The sequence below is a fragment of the Aythya ferina genome (assembly GCF_964211825.1).
Source record: "Aythya ferina genome assembly, chromosome: 11".
Taxonomy (NCBI): Eukaryota; Metazoa; Chordata; class Aves; order Anseriformes; family Anatidae; genus Aythya; species Aythya ferina.
The window spans coordinates 12,984,244-13,005,846 of NC_140307.1; the positions used below are offsets into that span (position 1 = coordinate 12,984,244).

The 21,603-nt window shown below is 57.8% G+C and overlaps 1 protein-coding gene across 6 annotated transcripts in view; it reads left to right on the forward strand.

Annotated features, from left to right (window-relative positions):
* Nucleotides 1-21,603, forward strand: part of LINGO1 (leucine rich repeat and Ig domain containing 1) — a 117,534-nt gene that overhangs the window by 68,943 nt on the left and 26,988 nt on the right. For 3 of the 6 annotated variants that reach the window (XM_084532707.1, XM_084532708.1, XM_084532709.1), the window contains 2 exons: nt 1,636-1,794; nt 5,289-5,374. The exons of 2 other annotated variants lie outside the window; for them this stretch is intronic. The gene's annotated coding sequence lies outside the window, so the exon portion shown is untranslated. The remainder of the gene's footprint in view (nt 1-1,635; nt 1,795-5,288; nt 5,375-21,603) is intronic. One more of the 6 variants, XM_084532710.1, reaches the window with a different exon arrangement.

Below are 21,603 nucleotides of genomic sequence, written 5' to 3' on the forward strand. Positions count from 1 at the left end.
TCCGTGCTGAATCTGAGAATGCTCTGTGCAGGCGGGAGGAGCGCTGCTCCTGCCCTGCTGCCTGTGCTGGATGTGCCCCGGGTGATGCTCAGCACATCCTCAATCCCCTCATTTTGCCCACGATGTCCCCAAGGAGCCTTCCCTGAAGCTCTGGGAGCTGCCTCCCTGCACCTGATCCAGCTCTGCTCCCCCCTTATTTCCACCTCTCGGGGATAAGGGTTGTGTACAAACTGTTTTTTCCATGTCCTTGGCACCAAGAGGTGCTCCGTAGGCAGCGCATCCGACTCCCACCTGGCTGCCACCTCCCACGCCTCCACTCCCTGCCCATGCTGCTCGTACCCCGCTGTCCCGGCTGGGCAAAGAGCACGTTTCCAGGCTGCTGGGTGTTGTGCTCCTTCCAGGGAGGAGGGGAATGGGGAAGGTTCAGTTCAGGATCTGAAGATTTATTTCCGAGCAGGTAGCAGAGATGCAAAGCGAGTTTTCAGCTTGGCGGCGGAGTGGGGAGTCGGGGTTAAAAAAGATGATAAAATAAAGGAGATTCTCAAATTGAAAAGCGGGCTCAGAGGGAGACGTGTTCCTTTAAACACGTCAGAACTGGCCATTTTTAATGCTGGTGATGGATTACTTAATATTCTCTCCCAAAGCCCCGTTCCATGGGATGTGCCTGCAGGACAGAGGTGCCCGGCTCGGGCACGGGGGCTCCTGAGCTGCTGCGGCATCGCCTGCTGGGCAGCCCCTGGTGCCTGCCTCATCTTCCCTTTCCCTGCCTGCTCCCCAAAAAACTTATCCATGAGGTTTGGGGAGCCCTGGCTGCCCCGAATCATCCCTGCTGGGGTGAGTTAATGCAGGGATGGCTCCGGGCAGATACATGTGTGTGTGTTACCGAGGCAGCAGCGATAGCTGAGCATCACCGTACGGCTGGGTGCTGCTGAGGTGCTTAGCCTAAGCTGCGTCTAATCCTCTTTCATCTAGCAATCGGGCTAGTGAGTGAGCAAGAACAGGTTTTCTGACACCAGCCTCAGGATCTGGTGGCACATGCTGGAGGGGAGCTGCCCCCGAGAGGAGCCAGAGCAGGAGGGGAACAGGGACGGGTTGGAGCCTCCGCTCTGAGCATGGCCTCGGGGTCTTGGGCTCCGGTGTCAGCTCTTGTTTCTGTAACGTTTTACAGCATGTGATTTCTTTGCTTGGCCTCTCGTGGAACATAAACCAGATTTTTATAGCTGCGACTTTAGGTTGGATTAAAGGTTTGGTGTCTCTTTTTTTTTTTTTTTTGACCATGCTCTGAATGCATCTTTCTCTGCTCCTCTGTCACGCTGCTGGGGCACCCGGGAATCCTGCAGCTCCCCGGGGAGTGTTAGGAGTCACAGCAGCGCAGGGAAATGCAGGGCTCTGGGTCAGCACTTGGGGGTAATTTGGGGGAGGACGAGAAGAAAAACTTGAAGCACGGTATAAACAGTTGGCTTCTCTTCCTGTGCATTACAGCCCCAAAGTCCTCTGGGCATCTCCCCAGCTGCCGCTCCTTCCTGTACCCTCGGTTACACGGGGCCAGGAGCTGCGGGGCTCGGTGGGGTGAGCACAGCTCTGATTTTTGTCCCCGCAGCCCCTTCTCACTCTCCCTCCCCTCCTGTCCCGCAGGGCTGAGCGAGGCGCCCCGCTGCTCCGCGCCGGGTCCATGAGCCGGGCAGGACCTTGCCCTTGCCAGCCGGGGCCGCGGCACCCCCGCCTCGCTGCGCTGCACAGGAAGCCCCCCCAGCACCCGACACGGAGCCGGAGCCACCGAGGTCTGCTGCCACGGTAGGTCCTGGGGTCGTCCTTCCCCATGTCTCTGCCAGGAGAAGGGGATGCTGCAGGGCTCCGCTGCCCCGCCTGCCCCACGCGCGTCTCCCCATTGCAGCTTGCGCAGCGGGGGCTCGTATGAAGACCTGCAAAAAAAAAAAAGAAAAAAAATAAATAAAGGTTTGGAGACTTTATGCACCGAATAATTCAGGTTTCAGTCAACAGAAACCGCTCACGAATTCAGGTTGTATTTAGCAAGCGGTTTTGGCTGGGGAGAAAAAGTGAAACAGTGAAAAGTTTGATTTTGACATTTTCAAAATGAAACCTTTCAGCCATCTGTTTCGAGATGACATTTCATTTTGAAAATTTTCTAGCTTTTTTTTTTTTTTCTCCCAGTGTGTGTGTGGGGGGAAGCCACCTACAAACAAAATGAAAGCTTCATTTCAGACCAAACAGCGTTTCATTCAGCCTCGGCTTATTACCAGGGCTTTAAAATTTATCCAAGGAAATAATGCATTATCTCTGCCGACCTGCGTAACCTTTCTCTGCTTCGGCCACCGAAACCCGAAGAGGGTGAAGAAAACAACCCCCAAACGCTGGTTTCCCAGACCAGCCCCTGGGAACGTGCTGCTGCTGGGGCTGGGAGCTGCAGTCCCGGAGCAGTGGGCAGCACGGGCGGCCGAGCAGCAGGCAGGGGGTGAGGCTGTGCCCCGCGGAGCAGCGCGGGGAGGCGGCGGCTGCAAAACCCGCGAGGTTGTTTGCTTTGCGCGGGCGTCTGATCCGCGAGGCATGCACCACGCAGCGGGTTTATTTTTTTTCCTGAGTGAGAGCGAGCTTGGGAAGAGCCTGCGGTGGCAGAACATGTTGTACCACCGACTGAGGGGATGGCAGGAGAGGCTTTGCGGGAGCTAATTTTAGCTCTGGCGGAAAGCTCCCGCCTGCCAGGCGCACACGCCGTGCCCAGCCCACCCGGCAGCCAGCATCCTCCTGCCCGTGGCACCCACCCTGGGGGGCTGTGGTGGCCCCACGGTGGCCACGGGGCACCCGAGTGGTGCTGGCCCCGCTGGGCACCACGTCAGGGTGGAGCAGCGACAAGGAGGAGCTGATGTAGCTCCGCTCCCCAAACCCCATCACTGTTAGCACCCGGGAAGCCCTCCTACCACAAAGAAAAAGCTGAGGCTGCCTCATTAGAGAAGGAGGCTGCACTTCTCATCTCCTGCCCCCTCTCCATCCCAATGTGACCCTGTTAATGTTGCAGAAGCGCTGGAAGGGAGGTGGCTGTGCTATGGGGCTGGGCCTGCCCCACGCTGGCTCGTGCCCTTAGGAGGAAGGAGTGAGGAGCTGGATCCTAGCGGGGGGAGCAGGAGAGGCCCCAGACTGTGCCATAACCCAGACCTGTGCCACAGGGACTTGTTTGCCACCCGTTTTCTAGCAGGGGCGTGCTGCTGGCACCTCCCTGGCTCCTGGCAGCCCGGGCACACAGGATGCCTGCTCCAGCAAGAGGGCTGAAAATCCCAAAGCACCGGGCAGGTGTCCTGGTCCGTGGGGGGCAGCAGGTGATCACCACCCATCCCGGTGTGCTCCACGTGCTCCTGTCAGCGCCAGCTCCCGGCTGAAGCTCGCTGCTCGTGTCCTGGAGGCAGAAGTTGGAGCTGTGTGAGGTGGGAAGGCATTGAGGGCTGGTGTGGATCTGAGCCCGGTGATGGGAGCCAGCGGGGTCAGGGCTGTGCCATCTCACCAGCAGCTCGAACCTGGGGCATGGCAGTGGTGGCTGGGGGGGATTTGGGGGGCAGAGACCGCCCTGTGGATGTGGGGCAGCCCCACAGATGTGGGGCTGTCGTGCCCTGTCCCATGGGGCTGTAGGGCTGGGGTTATCCCCCAGGAATCCCCATCCTAGGAGGGATGCAGGGGCCTTTCCCTGAGACCCTGAAACCTGCTGAATCACTAACCCCTGCTCCTGCATGCACTGCTCCCATCTGCCCTTCTCTTTTTCCTCTTCCCCCCCCACCTCCGTCTTTATCAGTAGCTAATGAAACAGGCAGGGAGAAACCCAATTCGTACAGTAATTAAATTTACTTAGTGGGTATTCAGCTGGAGTAATGAGAAGTTTAATTCAATGATTAGTTTTTTCTTTCATTAATTAAAAATGGAACAACGGTGCAGTTACAGTGGGCTGCATTGATCCTCCTTGTGGAAAGCTGCTGATGGAGGAGGAGGAAGGAAGACTTTTTTTCATTTTTTTCCTATCTTTCCTTAAAAGTCTTCCCTGGATGCTCTCCCCACATACAAACACTTTTGGTGCCACCTCTCTCAGCTGCCCCCTTTGCCCAGGTGTCCCCAAATCCCCCAGGGGGATGGAGAAGGCTTGCTCAGGGCTCTGGTAGAGCAGAGTGGCCGAGCAGCCCCCTCCCCTGCTTCATAGGACCCCCCCATGCTCCCCACGTCCATCTTCTCCCTGGTTTGTCCCCCACAGCAGCCTTTCAGCCCAAGGGGGGGCTTGAGATGCTGCCCGTGGGTGGGCGACTGCAAAGCAGGTCCCAGCCCACGGGAAGTTTGGGGTGGGAGAGTTGTTTTCCTTCCTAGCTAAACAGATTTGGAGCTATTTAAATACATTAAATTCATAAACATGTTTTGGGGGTTTTTTAAACAACTGATGTGTGATAGCAGGGGAAGAAAAAAAAAAAATTAATCAAGATGTTTCCCAGCTCTCAGTGCTTTCTCCAGGCTCTGGAGCAATATTAGGACCTCTGCCCAGCCGTGCTTCAAAGGACAGGTTACGTTCCCCCGAAGCAGAGCTGCTGGTTTGCTCCTGTTTGTTTTCTTAACGTCGAAGGCTTATTTTGGTAGCTTTTGGGATCACTGAGATCCTCCCTATGAGGCTTCATAAGGACGTGCAGTCGATAACGTGGATGAAACCCAGCGAGTGGCACACCATTGATTTGTGCCGTGGATGCTGGGTGTGCGGGGGGCACAGGGGGTCCCGCAGTGGGGCTGTCCCCCCCCAGCATCCCTCGTGTCTCCTGGTGCTCCCCCAGTCACCTGCTGGGCTCCTGGGCGTCCTTCCCAGTGAGGCTGCCTGGCCCCGCGGAGCCACAGCGCTGATTTCCAACAGGGTTTTTTTTACGAGGGTTTTTGCATGCCTGTGTTTCTGAAGAGATCCCTGCAAATAATTCCCCAGTGCTCTGGCCCAAATCTGTCCCAGTAGCTGTCAGCGGATCGATGCTCTGCTAAGTACAGGTCCGCTCCATTTCCATGGGAAGATGGCTTCTATTAAGCAGTTCATTTTGGTCCTTTCAGAAGCAGGTCCACTACATCCTGGTAGTCGTGTGTTCCTGTCCTCTGCAGCCTGATTTATAGCTCTTAAATACCAGCTCAGGTGAAGATTAAGTTCAGCTGAGTTCCCTTTTGGGAGGGAGAGGGGAAAAGTATTCACAGCTTTTTAATTTCTCTCCCACCTGCCTCTGTGAGACGCCGGGTTTAAAGCCCTAATTGCGGTATCGTTTCCCCCACAGTGCATGAGCGGGAGGCGGAGGAGTGGCCAAAGCCCAGCGCGCCCCTGGCACCTGATCCCCCAGCACCCTGCCTTCATCTGACCCGGGTAGGTGACACGCGAGCTCGGTCGCTGCCGGATCGCAGGGTGTGATGCTCACACGCCGTGGTCGTGCTGGGACCAGTTCTGGTCGGGTTTCTGTCGCTGTAAGGACAGTGGAAATGCCCTCACTCCACGTGCATCCCAGGGCTGCTGCCCGGTCCCCCTGGGGCCAGCCCTACCCGCGTGCCTGGAGCTGTTTGAGCCATCGTGCTGGTGCGGGAGAGGATTTACCTTGGAGGAGGAAGGTGTTTAATGTGTTTTAGGCAGTTCCGTGCAAATGGCACTGTTGAGGAAGGAGGGCTTTTGTCGCTCGGCTGCACGGATGGGTTGCTCCTGCTCGGATCGCTCGGCGAGGGGCAAATGTTTGCATGGAGCAAATCATTACAGACGGCCACGTGCTGCAGCCTGGGGATTCGGGGCAGAAATAGCTTCATCCTCCAGGAGAGGGCAAGCGAGAGGGCCGGCGAGAGGCGGCGTTCCCTGAGATGTCTCTATTACTGTCACCCAGCGCCGCGCGCTCGCCTCAGCCTCCTCGCAGCTCCCTCGCCGGGACAGTCAAAGAGCCAGGAGCAGGTTCCAGCTTGTACTGTACATCCGCAGCCCCGGCTGAAATCTGTGAGCTGTCAGCTCGATGCAAGCGCTGCGTGAGACAGCAAACATCAGAGCTGACTGGGCTCAGGCAATTTCCCAGGATGTCAGTCCTCGGGAGAGAACAAAGGGATCTCGGTGAAGAGCGGGAGTCGGTTTCCTAATGAAACAAACAGGAGAAAATTAGGATGATTCCAGCGTCTCTTCTACACCAGAGCTGGGGGGAGGAATTGTTCAGGTTGGGTGTTGTCCAGACTGGAAGGGGACAGCGGGCTGTGCTGTGACCTGCCCCCTAGGTGCCGCCAGCAGGGCTCAGCTGGGGGTGCCCAGGAGGCAGCATCCTGCCCCCATCTCAGGTCTGGAGACGAGAGGAGCAAAACAGCGAGGCAGAACTGGCTTCCACACCCAAAGGCATGCACCTCGATAGGGAACTGCCCCTTCACATCACGTCCTTTGCTCAAAGCAAACAGCAGGCAGCACGGCATCGACCTGATGTGTGCAGAGAAGGGACCTGCGTCCTCTTCCTGCCCCCCCTTTTTTGGGGAAGGGGGCTGGCGGGGGGATGTTTGTGGCTCTGAAGGGAGGTGCTTCCAGCCTCCTGTTGCCATCGCCCCTGTAACAGCAAGGCCAAGTGAAGTGTGAGCACCAGAGGAGACCCCAAAAGGGCTGATGGGTGCCAGTGACCAGCCAGGCAGTGGCGGGGGGGGGTTTATTCCGCACGTTCTGTATTTAGATGGAGGCAGAGGCGTCTATTCATAGCACTCCTCCATCAGAACAAAATGCCAGCAGGAAATGGCCAGGCTGGTTTAAGTCCTCCCTGGAAAAAACAGCGCTGAGCACCATGTGGTTCTGGCTTAAATTTGGGTGGTTTCTTCCAGAGTGCCATTTGCAAAAGTTGATTTTTTTTATTATTATTTTTTTTGCTAAGAATAGTATTTAGAAAAACAGGTGTTTGTGTGTTTTCCTGATGCCTCTTCTTCTGAGAAAAGAAAAACAGTTCCTGCCTTGGAAATCGGGGATGATGAGGGTTATGCGGGCTGTTTCTTAGCCTGATCTCTGCTCTTTGGTGCAAGGATGGGGCAATCGGGTGCCCCCAGGCCCTGTCCCCCAGCCTGGCACAGCTCTGAGGCAGGGCTGAATCTGAGTGGGTTTTTAATGCATGAGTTTTATTGTTTAAATTGAACAAATCCTTGAACCCGTGTGGTTTCAGAGGGGTGCTTCTCTTCCTCCCCAAATGTGTGAGCTGTAAATGCTCCCAAAAAATCCTCCCTCTCCTCTCCACTGTTGCTACTTCTGATACAGGAACAAACTTGGAATGGCTCAGGCTTTCTGTTAAGTTAGTGTCACGGATGTGTCTCAGATTTTCACATTTTAAAGCAAATTTTGAGCACCAGGATTATGAGAAAAGCCCGTAAATGTGAGGATGGGCACCCTGGGCTCCCCGCCTCATGCTGCAGAGCCAGAAACCCGTTTAAGGGTGGTCAGGGGAGCAGGATGGGGGCTGCTGGGGGGCAGGAGGGGGGAAGAAAGAGATGGGAAGGTGTGAGCCTGGGAGCACGGGCAGAGCCCCGTGTAGCTGGCTGTGCCCAGGCAGCTCTGCTCCTCTGCCCAGCAGCACCAAGAAAGCCCCCACCTGAGCTGCTTTTCCACACCTTACCTCCTGCCCTCCTTTCTCTGGGTCTGTGCTCTGATCCTTTCTGCTTAATTACACCCCAAAAGGGAGGATGTGGGGGGAGAAGGGTTTTAAAAGAGCTTTTTTTTTAAAAAAAAAAATAAAATAAAAAAATTACCTCCCATGAAATATTCAGGACAGGCTGGCTTCTTGAAAACTGGCATAATTATTCCTGCAAGGCTTTTTTGCACTTCCCTGGGTCTCGCTGCATGGGGAGGGAGGCAGCAGAAGTTTCCTCGTTACCATGAGCAGGGCTGGCTTGCTGCATTAGTGGGAGGCTATCGGTGTGCTGGAGTTTGGGGAGGGGTGCTTTGGGGTCACTGGCTTGGCTTCTTCCCATGAATGCCTGCCAGGGATGGACTGGGAGCTTGAAAGGGAAACAGAGGTGATTTTAGTGGCATATTAGGGTGCAATGTGTATGGAACATATATAGGAAAAATGCCCCTTGTGTGCTGGGATGTGCTCCGGGGGTGCTGGAGCCCCGCTGCACCTCTCCATCCCTGCGTCAGCCCTGTGAGCCATAGGGAGCACATCCCCTTGCCCCTGCTAGGCGTGATCCCAAATTAGCATCCCATTCACCCGCTCGTCTCGTCGCTGCCTTAGCTCTGCGAGGCTAATAGGGCTTAGAAAAAAAAAAAAAAAGTCTCTTGTCACTGAAATCAGCAGCTCTGACTCAGAACACGCAGAGGGAGCGGGCGTGCTGAATAAGGGAACCCTGCTGCTCCAAGGGCTCGCCTGGCAGCACCCGTGCCAGGGGGGGGCTTGCCCCAGGATTGGGGTCAGGGCTCGTATGGGGCCCCCCGTGCCCGTTTTGATGTCTGACTGCTGGTGGGGAGGGCGAAGTGTGAGCAGTGAAGCCAGCCGGAGGGAGGAGTGTTCCTGTGCTGTGTTCCACAATTAATCACGGCCACCCACGTCGCACCTTCCCCCTCCCCGAAATCCTCCCTCGCCTGGTGCCGGGGGGGGGGGGGGGGATGCGGGGGGTGGGGAAGGGAGGCAGCTCGAGTTTTATGAATTAATCAAAGACAATGCCTGCTTTTGAGAGCTGCTGCTTTAGAGAGCCCTTTGCAGGCATGTGTGCGGTGTGATTTCTTAGCCGAGCGCGGCTCTGGGCGAGCGTGCCAAGAGGAGCGCTTCCAGCTCCCGGCCACGTCCTGGGGAGACGGGCTGAGTGGTCTTTTCATCTACAAATACAACGACCAGGAACAAAGGAGGCAATAATATTGACTTTCATCATTGATATTCCCATTTATCTCGGCAATAATTAGCAACTCCAGCGCTGGGAGGGCACAGCTCATAATCTCCCTGCTCCAGGGGAGATTGTTGATGTTGGCACCGGGAACAGGCGGCCATAAAGCGCTGGGCGAGCAGGGCGGAGGGCTGGGCACAGCGTGCAGCAGCATGTGGGCACCGTGAGGAGCAGTAAGATGCCTTGCTGAGGGGATGGAGAGGTGCCTTGGGCAGGAGCAGCGATCCCACTGTGCACCCAGCCTCGCTGAAGGGCGCGGGGACTCTCGGGGTCCCCTGGCTGCCTCCTGCGCAGCCCCTCCTGGGAGGGGAGGCAGGGCTGGTGCTTCATCATCGCAGCCTGGGGGCGGTGGGCGAAGCACCTTCCCCGGGGCATGACGTGGCTCCGAGCTGTGCCAGCAGCCCTGCCTTTGGCACCTGGGTGCCAGGCGTGGGGGAAAGCGGGGCGCGAGTGCTTGCGTCTGTCCCCATCCGCCCCCAGGGTGCCTGCACAGCACTCCTGCAGCATCCCCGGCACTCGGTGCTTGCTGCTGCCTCCCGATGCGTTCCCTGTCCTCTTTTAAAAACCCCTCACGGGGCTGCCTGCAGGGCCACCTACCTCACCCCGTACCTCTTTGGGGGATGAAAGGCAGGGGAAGCGAGACGTCGAGGTTTTGGCACTGCTGCCCCCACCTCTCCCACGTCACCATGAAAGCTTTGGCACCCGCCTGCTCCGCACAGCATCCTGAGGCGGTCTGGAGGTCCATTTCCTGCAGCTATTTTTTTTTTATCATCCCACTAAGTGCACGTCCCGGCCCCGCCTGAAGGGCTGGCTTCCTGTGCGCAGTGTCCCCGAGCGTCCCCGATCCCGTGGGATTGGCGCATACAAATGCAGGACCGTGATTTTATGAGGCTTTAAATGAGTTTAGGGCTGGCTAGAGTGACAATGCGAGTTGAGCCAGGAGGGGCTTATAAAAGTGGTATGAGAGTGCCTGTAGCATACGGTGAGCGCGCCAAACCCCGTGGCTCCAGGATCCGGAGGAGAGGAGGGTGCCGTGATGGAGCTGTGCTCGTCCATGTGGCTGTCCCAGCACTGTGACACCAGGGAACTGCCATGGTGGGGACAGGTTCCTCCGCCTCGTCCCCTGCCAAGGGTGGAAATGGAGCTGGAGCTGTGGGCTTGGGGTGTGCGTGCCTCGCCTCGGCATTGTGCTTTTGATATCTGGAGGGTATCGCTGGGTATCTGAACGAGAAGCCCACGGCTGTGCTGAAAGCCCAGGCAAAATGCCTTCTGTGCCTCCCTGTGTGTTTATTTGCCTGAGAGGGTGTTTTGCTGGAGAAACACGGGAAGGAGCTCGAGGGAGAGGCGGTGAAGGCGGGGGTGAGAGCGCTGGGAACTTGCAGTACAATTTCAGGACACTTAAGTGCCTCTTATCGTCAGCGCTGAGACAGCGACATCAGAGGCAGCTCAGGCAATTGTCTGAGACAAATTGCTTCGCTTGATGTGCGTGTTGGGACCGCACTGGTTAAGTCCCCAGGTGAGGTGCATACAAAGCCCAAGAGACATAGCAGAATATGTTCATGTGTGCGTCCACACCCACCTCTGTCCCTCTCAGAAGTTATCTCCCATGGATGGCCTTGCACAGAGCAGTCACCGCGGGTGCTGTGCCTGCAGCAGTTGGGCATCGCCTCTGCAGAACCCGGTCTCGTACCCAAGCGGAGCTGGTGGTGGTTGCTGCAGGGGGAAGCCTCTCCCCTCCTGCCCAGAAGCAAAGGTTTGGCTCTATGCAGGAGGGGCAGAGGGAAGAAAGCCCCCCTGCTCACAGGTACCGTGCTGCTGTCCCCGGAGAGGTAACACTGGTGGCAGAGGTGGAGATGTGCCAGCAGCTCGGCTGTTTCGTCCTCCTCGGAGAGATGGCAAGCAGATGTGCCTGCTAAAAAGGCCTGCTGGTGGCATTTGGGCGATGCTGGGGAAGAGGCAGTTGCTTTGCTTCCCCCCACCCCGTGCACCCCAAACAGCTTGGTGCCCTGCTGCGGACAGCAACAGGGGCACGGGAGGAGGGCAGCAGGATGGCAGCGGTCAGGCGAGGACACGTGGCGCATCCAGCAGCGGATCAAAGGGACCTCAGCTGGTGACATCCGCCAGAAAGCCTTTAATGCCTCGCCCTGGAGCAGGCAGATTTACTCCAGGGACTCATTTCCCTTTCCCATCACAAAAAAGCTGCGTCAACTTGACATTCAAGAAACTTTGTTTAATACCTTTTTATTCATTTAGCAGTTTAGCTAATTGCAGTGCTTTGTTTTGTTATTTTTGAGTGCTTTTTTGGATTCGTTCTGACTTTGTCATATGCTCTTTGCTCTGTGAAATCAGCTCATTTCGGGTTTATTACCTGCTCTCCAGGAGGATGGGGAAGGAGGAGGGTGCCCTGGGTGTGTGTGTGTGCCACAGCTTTTGGGAGCTCCGGTGACGCCGCCTGGTCCCGGCAGATCCGGACACGATGTTCCAGAGGCTGCTGCCGCCTGTTCTCGTACTGATGGGGGCTGTCGCTGACAAAAGCGCATCTTCAGCAGCCCTGCAAGTTTTCAGACCTGCCTGTGTTTTGCTGAGTTGTTCATTTGGGACAGAAAAATGGAAAAAAAAAAACAGCAAATGTCCAAGGGTTTCACTTAGCTTTTTTCCTCTATGATGTTAATTGTCATTTTCCTTTACAAAGAAAATTTGAGTTGTGAAGTTCCTTGACATTTGACTTAAAGACATGGGAAAATCCTTAGAAATATCCAGATTTAAAGTGAACCGTTATTGCCCTTCTCTGCCTCTTAGACTCACTGGCACTTAATGGAAAATGCTTTCTTCTGTTAAGCTAATTCCTACCCAATTGTCAAAAACATAGAAAAAAAAATAATTGCAATAATACTAATTATGCTAACAGCAATGTGCTTTCAGAGCCCTGCCTCTCACCGCAGCTAATTGCGCTCCTTCCCTCCTCCTGCTCTGTGCCCCGACTGTCTGCTCTTCACTTGACCTTGCCCCGGGAGCAGCGGGTCCCCATGCGGCCCCAAAACGGAGCCGCCCGGCCCCATTACACACCGGGACCCTGCAGGCACACGGAGCTGCCCCTGGGAAGGGTTAGCCAGCAAGGTGGGGGTGGCAAGCTTTGGGGCTTGCCTGCACCTGCCTCCAGCAGCTTAGGGCTGGGCATTTTAGGGCTGAGAGCACTTTGCTCGCCAGGAGCAGGCTGCAGCCTCCCTGTCCCCCACCCGCTGCCCTCCGGGCTGGCTCTGCGCGCCAGCACGGAGCGGAGCTGGGGAAAAGATGTCAAGAGCTGTTACGGCGTGTGAGCGAGCTGAGATAAAGGGATCCATTTTCATCCTCCTGCCTGTCTGCTTCAGTCAAAATACAGTGCCGCAGCCAGCAGCGCCGTGTGTCAGCCCCGACCACAGCCGCCTAATGCGCGGGCTGCCGCGGTCGGTGCTCCATCTCCCCGGACCGCAGCTGTCCCGAGCCTCTACCGCAGCCCCTGGGGCTGCTTCACCCCAGCCCCGGTGCCCGCAGCGAGCCCTGCTGTGAATCAGGGCTCCTGCTGAGCTCCTCTGGGGCTCCTGCAGAGCTGGAGCTCCCTGGGGGCTCTGCAGCTCCCGGGCTGCAAAGCACAGCCCTGCCCGGTGCCTCTGCGAGCAGGAGGAGTGGCTCTGCTGTCTCCCAGCCCCTGTTTTTTTCCTTCTTTTCCCCAAAATGGCACTGTGAGGGGCAGGCTGCTGTGCTTGGTGAGGTGAAGAGGAGGACGTCCTCTTCGGAGGACCAGCGCTGTGCAGGGGAGGCTGGATGGGCCAGGCTGCTGTGGCCCCATGGGGAAGCGTGGGGGTCCCATAGTGGCACCCCACGTGTTTTGGGGCTCTGTTTGGCAGACTGTGTGTGTGCACGCACACGGAGTGCCCTCGGGGTGTCTGGCACCTGCTGCCTTCCCCTTCATTATTTAGAAGTTGCCAAGAGCATCCGTGCTTGGGGCACGGCGCGGGGCTGCTGGGGATGGCTGGGAGCAACGGGGACCCCGGGGCAGCGCCTGGGGCCGTGGGGCTTTGTGTGCCGTGGCCAGGGCAGGGCCAGGGCCACCATTTTCTGCACAAGACGTTGTGTTTTTATTCTTTCTTTGCAAATGGCCTGCTCCACGAGCAGGATCTGCACGCAGGGCCAGACCCTCTGCATGATGAAACCTCAGTGCACCGGGCACTTTCCATCAGGGGTTTCCATGCCTTTCCTTTCCCCTCCCTGCTCGTTTCCTCATTTCTCCTCAGTCAAAAAGACGTGGAAAGCAGTCTCCTGAGTTTTGCTCGGCAGCTTGCTGCCACCCCTCGCCTCTCATTGGCGCGTGCGGAGCAGCTGATGGGGCCGTGGGGATGCAGCAGGGCTGCAAAACTCTTCCCAGCGCCGGCTGCACCCAGGCAGAGGGCAGCAGCCACCTCCCGCCCCATCCCCCCGAATGCCACTCGCTTTTAAACGCACTGGTAGTTGAAAATAAGAATAACCTGCTCCGGGGCTTCTTAAACCGTGGAATTAAATATGGTTCTGGTCTCCAGGCAGAGCCTGGCTCTTCAATTCTAAATCTGCTCAGCCAAGCGAAATATTGCAGGGGGGAAAGAAATCAATATTTCTCAGGCCCGGCACGGAGAGGAAGCCGCGCACGTGCGGCTGCAGGCGTGCAAGGCTGTGCACGCGCAGGCACGAGGCTGGGGTGGGAGCTGTGAGCAGGACGGGGAGCAGGGGACGAGGTTTGCCGTGGCCACGGGGTGCTGGGGTGCGTGTCGGGAGCACAGGGCCGCCTGGGAAGGTGCTGCTGGATTTGCCAGGTCTGTGTTCGCCAGGTTTCTGCCCCTCGGTGCCCTCCTGGCTGCGTGGCGCTGGGAGGGAGCTTTGGGAACAAAGATCTGCGTCTGCAGCGGAGAGGGGAAGGACGAGTGTTATTGACCCGCTCTGGCATCCGGCCAAAGCGCGGGTGGATGCTCGCTCCTCCCCAAAAGCCTCTCTGATAGCTTAATTTCTTAATTTCTGCCTGCACTCGGGATGTCAGCTCTGGCTCTTCTCCAGGACGTGTCACGTCCAGCAGCCCAGGGCTCCCCAACACCTTGCTCGGACGCTTTCAGCTCACCTGCTGCAGCGGCTGGGGGATCTCTGATCTCCCTGTAGGCTGCCCCTGCTGCCCTGGGGGCATCACCACAAATGCTCCAGGAGCTCAAAACCTCGAGGGCCAGGCCCCCAGCTCCAGAGGTGTATGGAGCCAGAGGGCCAAGGGATGGAGCTGGGCTGTGTGCCCACGTGTCCCAGCTGGGACCAGCACAGCACCCGGAGGAGCTGAGCTCCCCAGGTCCCGGTGCTGGGCTGGGACAGAGAGCAGGGCTGCTCTCTGCGGGGTCTGGCAATGGGCTGGTGGAAATCCCTGAAAATTTGCAAGAAAATCTCCCGAGGTCAGGCAGGGCCATGCCTGCATGCAGCAGGAGCTGGCAAGCTGCAGCGCGGTGAGGCTCTACGTCTCAATAAGCAGCACTCCGAGGCAGACCTGAAAATAAATATTTGACGAGGAAATAGTGCTCTGTCTTCTGTTGTCTCTCTTCCTTTCCCCTCTGCATTTGTCTCCCCCTTCTCCTGTCTTTTCCGTTTGACTGAACACGAGAGTTCATTGTTAAGAGGCCTGCTTTCGCTGCGTTTTCCCTTCCTCTGCTCTCCCAAGGAGGAAGCTACAGGAGATTCACACCCGTACGGCAGCGAGGGCTGTCTGCACGCCAGGCTTGTACATGTCCAGGTTGCTGGGTCCTCGTTTCCCTTCTCTGTTGCTTACTTTGTTCACCACAGCAAAACACGGCTAGGCGGCTGTTCCTGGGTGCTGGGGGATGTCCTGGCAGCAAGTGGCTCCTGGAGCCCAGCGTAGCTGTGTGCGGATGTGTTTGGGGGTGGTTTAGCCAGATTGCCGATGATACGGTCTCCCCTTGTGCCTCTGAGGGCTGGGAACGGGGCACTGGCATCATCTAGAGCCCTTCCCTGAGCGTGAAAGGGAAGGGTTACGAGAAATCAGGTGTAAAAGGAGCGGGGAAGAGAGAGAGGAAGGGCAAGACTCCAGATGGGAAACGGGACTGAAAAACGCAGAGGAGTTTAAGGCTATTGGAGATGTCGTGGGTAAGGGAGAGAGTCCAGTGTTTGCTGAGCTCCCCTGCTGAATTTAGCAGCCGCCGTGCCCTCCGGGGAGTTCTCCAGGCAGCTGGAGGAGCGCTGTGCCAAAGGGTGGATGGGGGTGCCCGGGGAGGGAAGGTTAATGTCGTCCTTGCCCTTCGGGTGGCACAGCCAAACAGTTCGCTTTGCTGCCCGGTGGATGGGGCTGCCAGATGGTAAATATTTGCTTGTAAATTAGCCACGGGAAACATGAGATGTAGAGCCCCAAACTGAAGAAGCACGGGGCCTGCGCTGGCCTTTTCCTCCTGCAGAGGTTGGGTAGGGCCACGACCGAAGCAGCACGAGGAGGTCTCGAAGCAAACCAGCACGGGCACACGCTGCCAGCCCTCCCCTGCTCCTTGGCACGGCCGTGGGCCATTACTCAAGCGTGCTCAGCCTCTGGCCGTGTTTGCTTTAAACCAATATGCAGAGAAACCCAGCTCTTCTCTCTAGGAAAAAAAAAAAAAAAAAGCTTCTCGTGCTGTATCTGTGCAGCGTCTGCCTGAATGGGATCTGACTGGAATGAAATTTCCAGGCACTAATGCAATATCAGCGCTCCTCATTTGCGTGCGTGCGTGTGTGGGGACGGGCAGCGTGACCGTGCCGCCCTGCACGGCCCGAGAGCACCGCGCACGGCACGGGGCGGCCTCGGGGCTCCCTCGGTGCTTCCCCTCGATGCCTCCCGAGGTCCCTGCACGTCGCCCCGTGTGCCTCCCCGCCCCGTCCCCGTCCCCATCCCCGGCCCTATTTCTGGGTGGCGGCGGCGCTACCCGTGCGGCTGCAGATTGTGCGTGGCGGTTTTCTATAAATACAAACGCTCCGTAATTATCGTCAGAACTATTTAGCCCAATTCAAAGGTAGATTAAATAATGAACGTGTGCGCACAATGCGCCTGTCAGCACCAACAAATGGAGAGAGACATCGCGGGGTGCGGGGCCGGGGGTTTCCCCGCTGCCGGAGCTGGGGGAGGAGAGCGGGGAGGGAGCCGAGCAGGCGTGGTGCTGGGAATGCCTCTGGCACGGGGCTGGGAGGCACCACCCGCTCCCTGCTGGGGTCTCGGGGTGGAGAAATTGGTGGTGCAGGGGACGCTGTGACACGGATGGGCGAGGGCTGGCACGTGCGGGAGCCGCTTGGTATTCGGGGCTGCCCGTCGCCGCACATCTCCCCCCGCTGCTTTCGCTGAGCCTGGGGAGCTCCGGGAGGTGATTTCAGGCTAGGCTGCAATCAGAAGCAGGCGAGAAGGCTCCTCCAAGCCTCCCGGCCCCTCGTTTGGCACGGGAATTGGTTTTCTCCGAGGCCGTGCGTGGCCCAGCATCTTGGCCTCTCCCTGGCCCTGACCCTCTCCAGGTCAGTGCCCGTTTGGGGGCTGGTGCCCGCCTCCAGCTGTGCCCTGCGGGGTGGGCAGCCCGGGATCAGCCCCCAGTGGGTCCGTGCTGAGCACGGAGGTGGCTTTACCACCGTCCCCGAGGGGTGCACAGCAGGGCAGGGCTGGCACGCTTAGGAGGAGCGGTGACACGGGCGTTTCAGGGAGGGGCCAGCAGTGTGTCAGCTACGTGCTGCGTTTGCTCCAGAAATGGCATTTGCAAAGCCAGGGGAAGGGAGAGGCGATTTCACCCGGCTTTCACTGCAGGGGCCTCTGCTGAACGTCCCCCCCCTGCTCTCCTCTCCCCGGGCTCCGTGTCCCCTCTGCTGCCGTGCCCAGGGACGGGGCGCGGGGACCCGCAGGGCTGGTGGTGCCGGGAGGAAGGGCTCCATCACGGTAACTAATAACTGTGTGCTGACAAATTGAATTATACCTTTTCCAGTTGCCTGCACTATTGATCAGAGAAAAGGTTTGTGTTTTTTGTTAGGCCTTTTTTTTTTTTTTTCTTTTATTCTTTTTTTTTCTTTTCCTCCTTTTAAGTTACAGTTGCAGTGTCCTGGGGGCTTATAATGAACTAAATAAGGTCAGGTTAGCAGAAGAATCAAATATGCTCTGGCAGCAGGAGCGTGGGCTCTTCCTGGTGACTCTGAGCAGGGAGGGAGGCAGCGTGGGCAGCGGCAGCAGCTCGTGGTGCCCTGGTGCACGGCAGTGTCCGGCTGCAGCCCCGCTCACCGGGGACCCAGAAGGCAGCTGATAAAGGATGGATGAAACCAGCCCAAACCGTGCATGGGGGACAGCCCGGTGTCCCCCTCCGTGTCCCCAGTGCCGTGCTGGGACCACTGGGCATCTCAGCAGGGCGCCCAGAGGCTCTGAGGTGTCTCCAGGGCTCCGTGTCCCACTCCCTGGTGGGGTGGGCACGGTCCAAGCGCCCTGCGGTCTGTCCCGCTTGTCCCCAGCCCCTCGAGTCCCCTCTCGGTGCCTCCAGTTGCCCGCTGGTGCTGCTGTTAGAGGCCAGCAGCTCTGGGCAGAGGTTGAATTTGCTGACTGGTGCCATCCCCTCGGTGTCCCTTGGGGCTGGGTGAGGTGTGACCGGAGCCGGGGCCACCTCCAGGCGCGGAGCTGACCCCGCTGCCGTGCCCGCAGCCTTCCCCCTCCCACCCTGCCCTGCTTGAGAGTCCGGCCGCATCGGGTGCGGGATTAACATTCCCTGCACAGAGCCACTCCATCACCATTTCTATTAAACTCATTTGCTATCTAAAGGAATTCATTTTCCACTTTGTTTGCCCATGATTTAAAAAAAAAAAAAAAAAAAAAAAAAAAAAAGTCAGTCCTCAGGGCTGAGGCCCTGGTGGCTGGAGCAGGGCAGTGACCGAGCGGGGAGCTGGGCAGCGGCGTCCCCTCCTTGGCAGGAGGATGGGGATGGACAAGGAGGACCGGGGGGGGCTCCTCAATCCAGCCTGCCCCCGGTTTATCCCCGAGCCCTCCAGCACGGGCACCTCGTGTTGGAAAACCGGAGCGAGACGCTCTGCAGCCCTCGGTGCCACTGCCTTCAAGGTCGGCGGCTGCTGGCGATTGATCCAGGGCCTCGCTGTAAATCTGGTGCCGAGGGCAGAGCAGGGTGGCGATGCTCCCCCCGGCTCTCGGGGCGGCCTGCAGCCGGCTCGGCGTGGCGGCAGCGAGCGATTCATCGATTCCTCCTCGCTTCCCTTCCCGGAGGCACCCATCACAGACGGGGCTTCCTGGCAGCCTCCTCTTGCCACCACCTCGAGGAGCCGGGCGCTGCCCCGTGCCCGTCCCGCTGGGGTGCACGTGGCTGCTTTTATCTCCCCCCCGATCGATGCCAGCGGGGGTCCCCCAGCCCCCAGCCCCTCCGTGCCCCGCCAGGCACGGAGCTGCCGCCCAGAATTTGCCCTCCAGTTTCTATGGCAACAGGGAAAAAAAAAAAAAAAAAAGAAACTCCAAACATTTAATTCTGCAGCCCACCTGGGAGCCTTTTAAACTCCCCGTTCGGTGTTTGACATGTAATAATTTTTCTGCTTTTAAGATTATCCTAAAACGCTCATTCTCTTTCTCTCTCAAAATCTCAGCGGTGGAGCCTCCGAAAGAAATCAGCATAAAAAACACCGATACACGTCGCAAATACCAATTTGTCACCGTGGCAGGGGACAGGCAGCCGCAGGCGCCGGGGAAGTGGAAGGGGACGGAGCTGCACGGGACTGGGGCTGCCCACGGGCGGCGCTGGCTCCGCGCAGACCCCGGCCACGGGATGGGGACGGGATGGGAACGCCAGCACCGGGAGAGCTGGGCTGGTGGGAGAGGGCAGGAGAGGCGATGGGCTGGGTGCTGATGAGGGGATCAGAGGGGACACGGGGATTTGGGGGAGCGGAGCAGGTCCTGCTTGGTGGCAGGGAGGGCTTTGGCCCGCTGCTTGGGAGAGGAGACGCAACGGTGTTGTGGGCGTCCATGCTGGAATGAAAATCACTAAAAACCCACTTCAAGAAGAGAATTAAGCCCAGCAGGGCTGCTCTGGGCTACCCCGTCCCCTCCCGGCGTGGTGCAGGGGAGCAGAGCCCAGCGTTACTCACCTTGGCACGCGAATAAATCCGGCACGAGCTGCCGGGTGGCGACGTGGTGGGACGCCGGCATCTGGCTGCTGGTGCTCGGGTCCCCGCACACCTTACACCAAGCAGATGGGCTGCTCCCGAGCACTGGGATCCAGCAGGCCTGTGGAGCAATTTAATCTCCAGAAATAATTTAATATGGCTTCCTCCAGAGTACGGTGGTTTGCCTTTTTTTTTTTTATTTTATTTTTTTTTCCTGGTCAGCCATAGAATAATTTAATCCTGCCTTCTGTGTGAAGGTCTATTTTGAGCCCGCCACCTGCGGAGCATTTTAATCCCGCGTCTCACAAAGTAATTCAATCCTCTCCCTTGGTGAGTAATTTAATCCTCTATTTCCAGGGTAATTTAATCCCCTCCCTGGGGAATAATGGAATAATTCGAGCCTCCATTTCCAGCGTAAGGCGATCCTCCACCTGAGCAGCTCGATGCGTTCAGCCAGCCACCTGCAGAGCTGGGCACACGCCTGGCTGCGGGCTCAGAGCCGGGGGGAATCCAGGCGGGTTGGGATGGGGCAAAACCTTTCGGCACGGCTTGGCCTCGGGGCTTTGGGGCTGAGCTGTGCGCGATCGCCTCGTTTGAATTCCTCTGCAGCTGGGGCAAGGAGGGCTCCTGGGGGCTGTACAGGGATGATATCCCCATAAATATGTATCTATAAATATAGGCATCGTCTTCCCGTTTATCTGGAAGGGCAGGGTTGGCACCTCCAGCAGGGCTCGCTGATGGGGTATCGGAGTGGCACCGCCGGCAGCGGGACCTCACAGCCCTGCCGGGGCATCAGGGACACGTCTGTCACCTGCAGCCCGGCCGCCACACAGCCGGGTGGCCTCCAGGCACGTCGCACACCCTCTCCCAGCACAGAAATGCTCCTTGAAAGCCCCGGAGCCTCCCCGTCGGGCTGCGTGACAGAGGGAGGTGCAGCGGGGAGCCTGGCTCTTTTACACCTCTTCCCCCTCATTTCTGCTGCAGCAAAGGCTCCCAGCTAATAGGAGAGAGTGTTTCCTGAGCTGAGACGTTGAAAAGAAAGAGAGACCCACCAGTAATGATAGTGTCCGTTTCCATGCAGAGGAGGATCTGGGAAATATGCAGAACAGAAATATTGCCTGCCCCTCTGAAGCCTGCAGTGGTTTGTGTTCGGGCGAGGGATGAGCGCACCGACAAGGAAACCACGTCCTGAAAAAACCCTGGGGAAAGGGAAAAGAGGGAGAGAAGAGGCCGGAGGGGAGACCTGGCCAAGAAGGGGGAGCTGTAGGGCCTGGGGGACGGCTGTGCCCCCAGCTTTGGGTTGCAGAAGCAGTTTAGGGAGATGGTCAGCAGAGAGGCCATGGGGTGGGAGCCTGCCCACCGTCCCGGGCACCCCCTGTGCCAGGCAGCCCTGGCCCCCCCGTTAGACCCTCCTGCCCCTGCTCTGCCCTGCATCCCTCCCTGATTGCCCCGGGAACATCTATAAGGTCGGCATCGCTGTTGTTTCATCCCGCTGTAAGGTTAGTGCTCAGGTTCTTCCGAAGGGGAGGCAGTGGGGTGGAGGAGCAGAGCCAGCTCTCGGCACCGCCGCTCCACAGCTCCCATCACAGCGTTGGAAATGATTCCTGGGTCCCCGAGCCTCCCGCAGCCCCACGGGACTGGCCCCAGCCAGGGCCCCGCAGGGCTGAGAGGTGCCAGAGCGAACCAAGCAAGTGGTAATTGTCTTTCCTGGGGACGGAGGCTTGGGGCAGAAACGCTTGGACAGGCTAAAGAGAAATCACTGCTACTTCCCCCGCATATTTTACGTGCCCTGGTCCCCCCGGGACCGCTAAAATTCTGCTTTTAAAACTCTGCTTTATACAAAAGTCTGTCCTGGATATGTCATCTCACATTCTAACATGATGTATTGGACAAATAATTCTTTATGTGCAAAGCGCTCCCAAGTACCTGCAGGCCAGGGGGGAGCGGAGGGGCTGAATATCTTTAAAAATCCCGTGCTGAATGGCTCCGTTTCAAAGTCTGTTTAGCAAATTCTGCTAAATGTCGTGCCCAAAAGTCACCGTGTTCCCGGGCTGAGCCTGTCAGGTTGGGTGCACCGTGCGGGTGTCTGTGCCGTGCCTTTTGGCCACGGGAAGAGCGCTCGTGGGCTGCTCACAGCCACGCTTTCGGGTGGTTTAAGCTGCTGTGGGGTGGGTGAAGTGGGAGAGAAATGCCTCCTTTGACACATGAGCTGCTGCGTTTAACCAGTCTTGGTGCTCGCTCACCTCTCTTCCCCTCTAATGAGTCGGGTTTTATTCTCCCGCATCACGTCTGAATGCACATTGCGGGTAATTGATGGACAGGACCCGGCCTCTGAAAGCTATCAGCACAGCAACTGTGAAATCACACGTCCAAATATGTTTATCTGCCCGGCTTCGGGGGCCCGAGTGCTCGCTGGATGTGGATTTCCGTACTTCAAGGAGGAAAACAAATTTCCTTTAAAATGTCAGCTTAGAAACGAGGGATAAAAGGCAAGACGTGGGGGCTCCTTCAACTTTGCAGCCCCGACAGAGCCGGGCAGCTCGGCGCCCAGGGGAGAAACCAGCCAGCCTCAGCGGGCTCTTT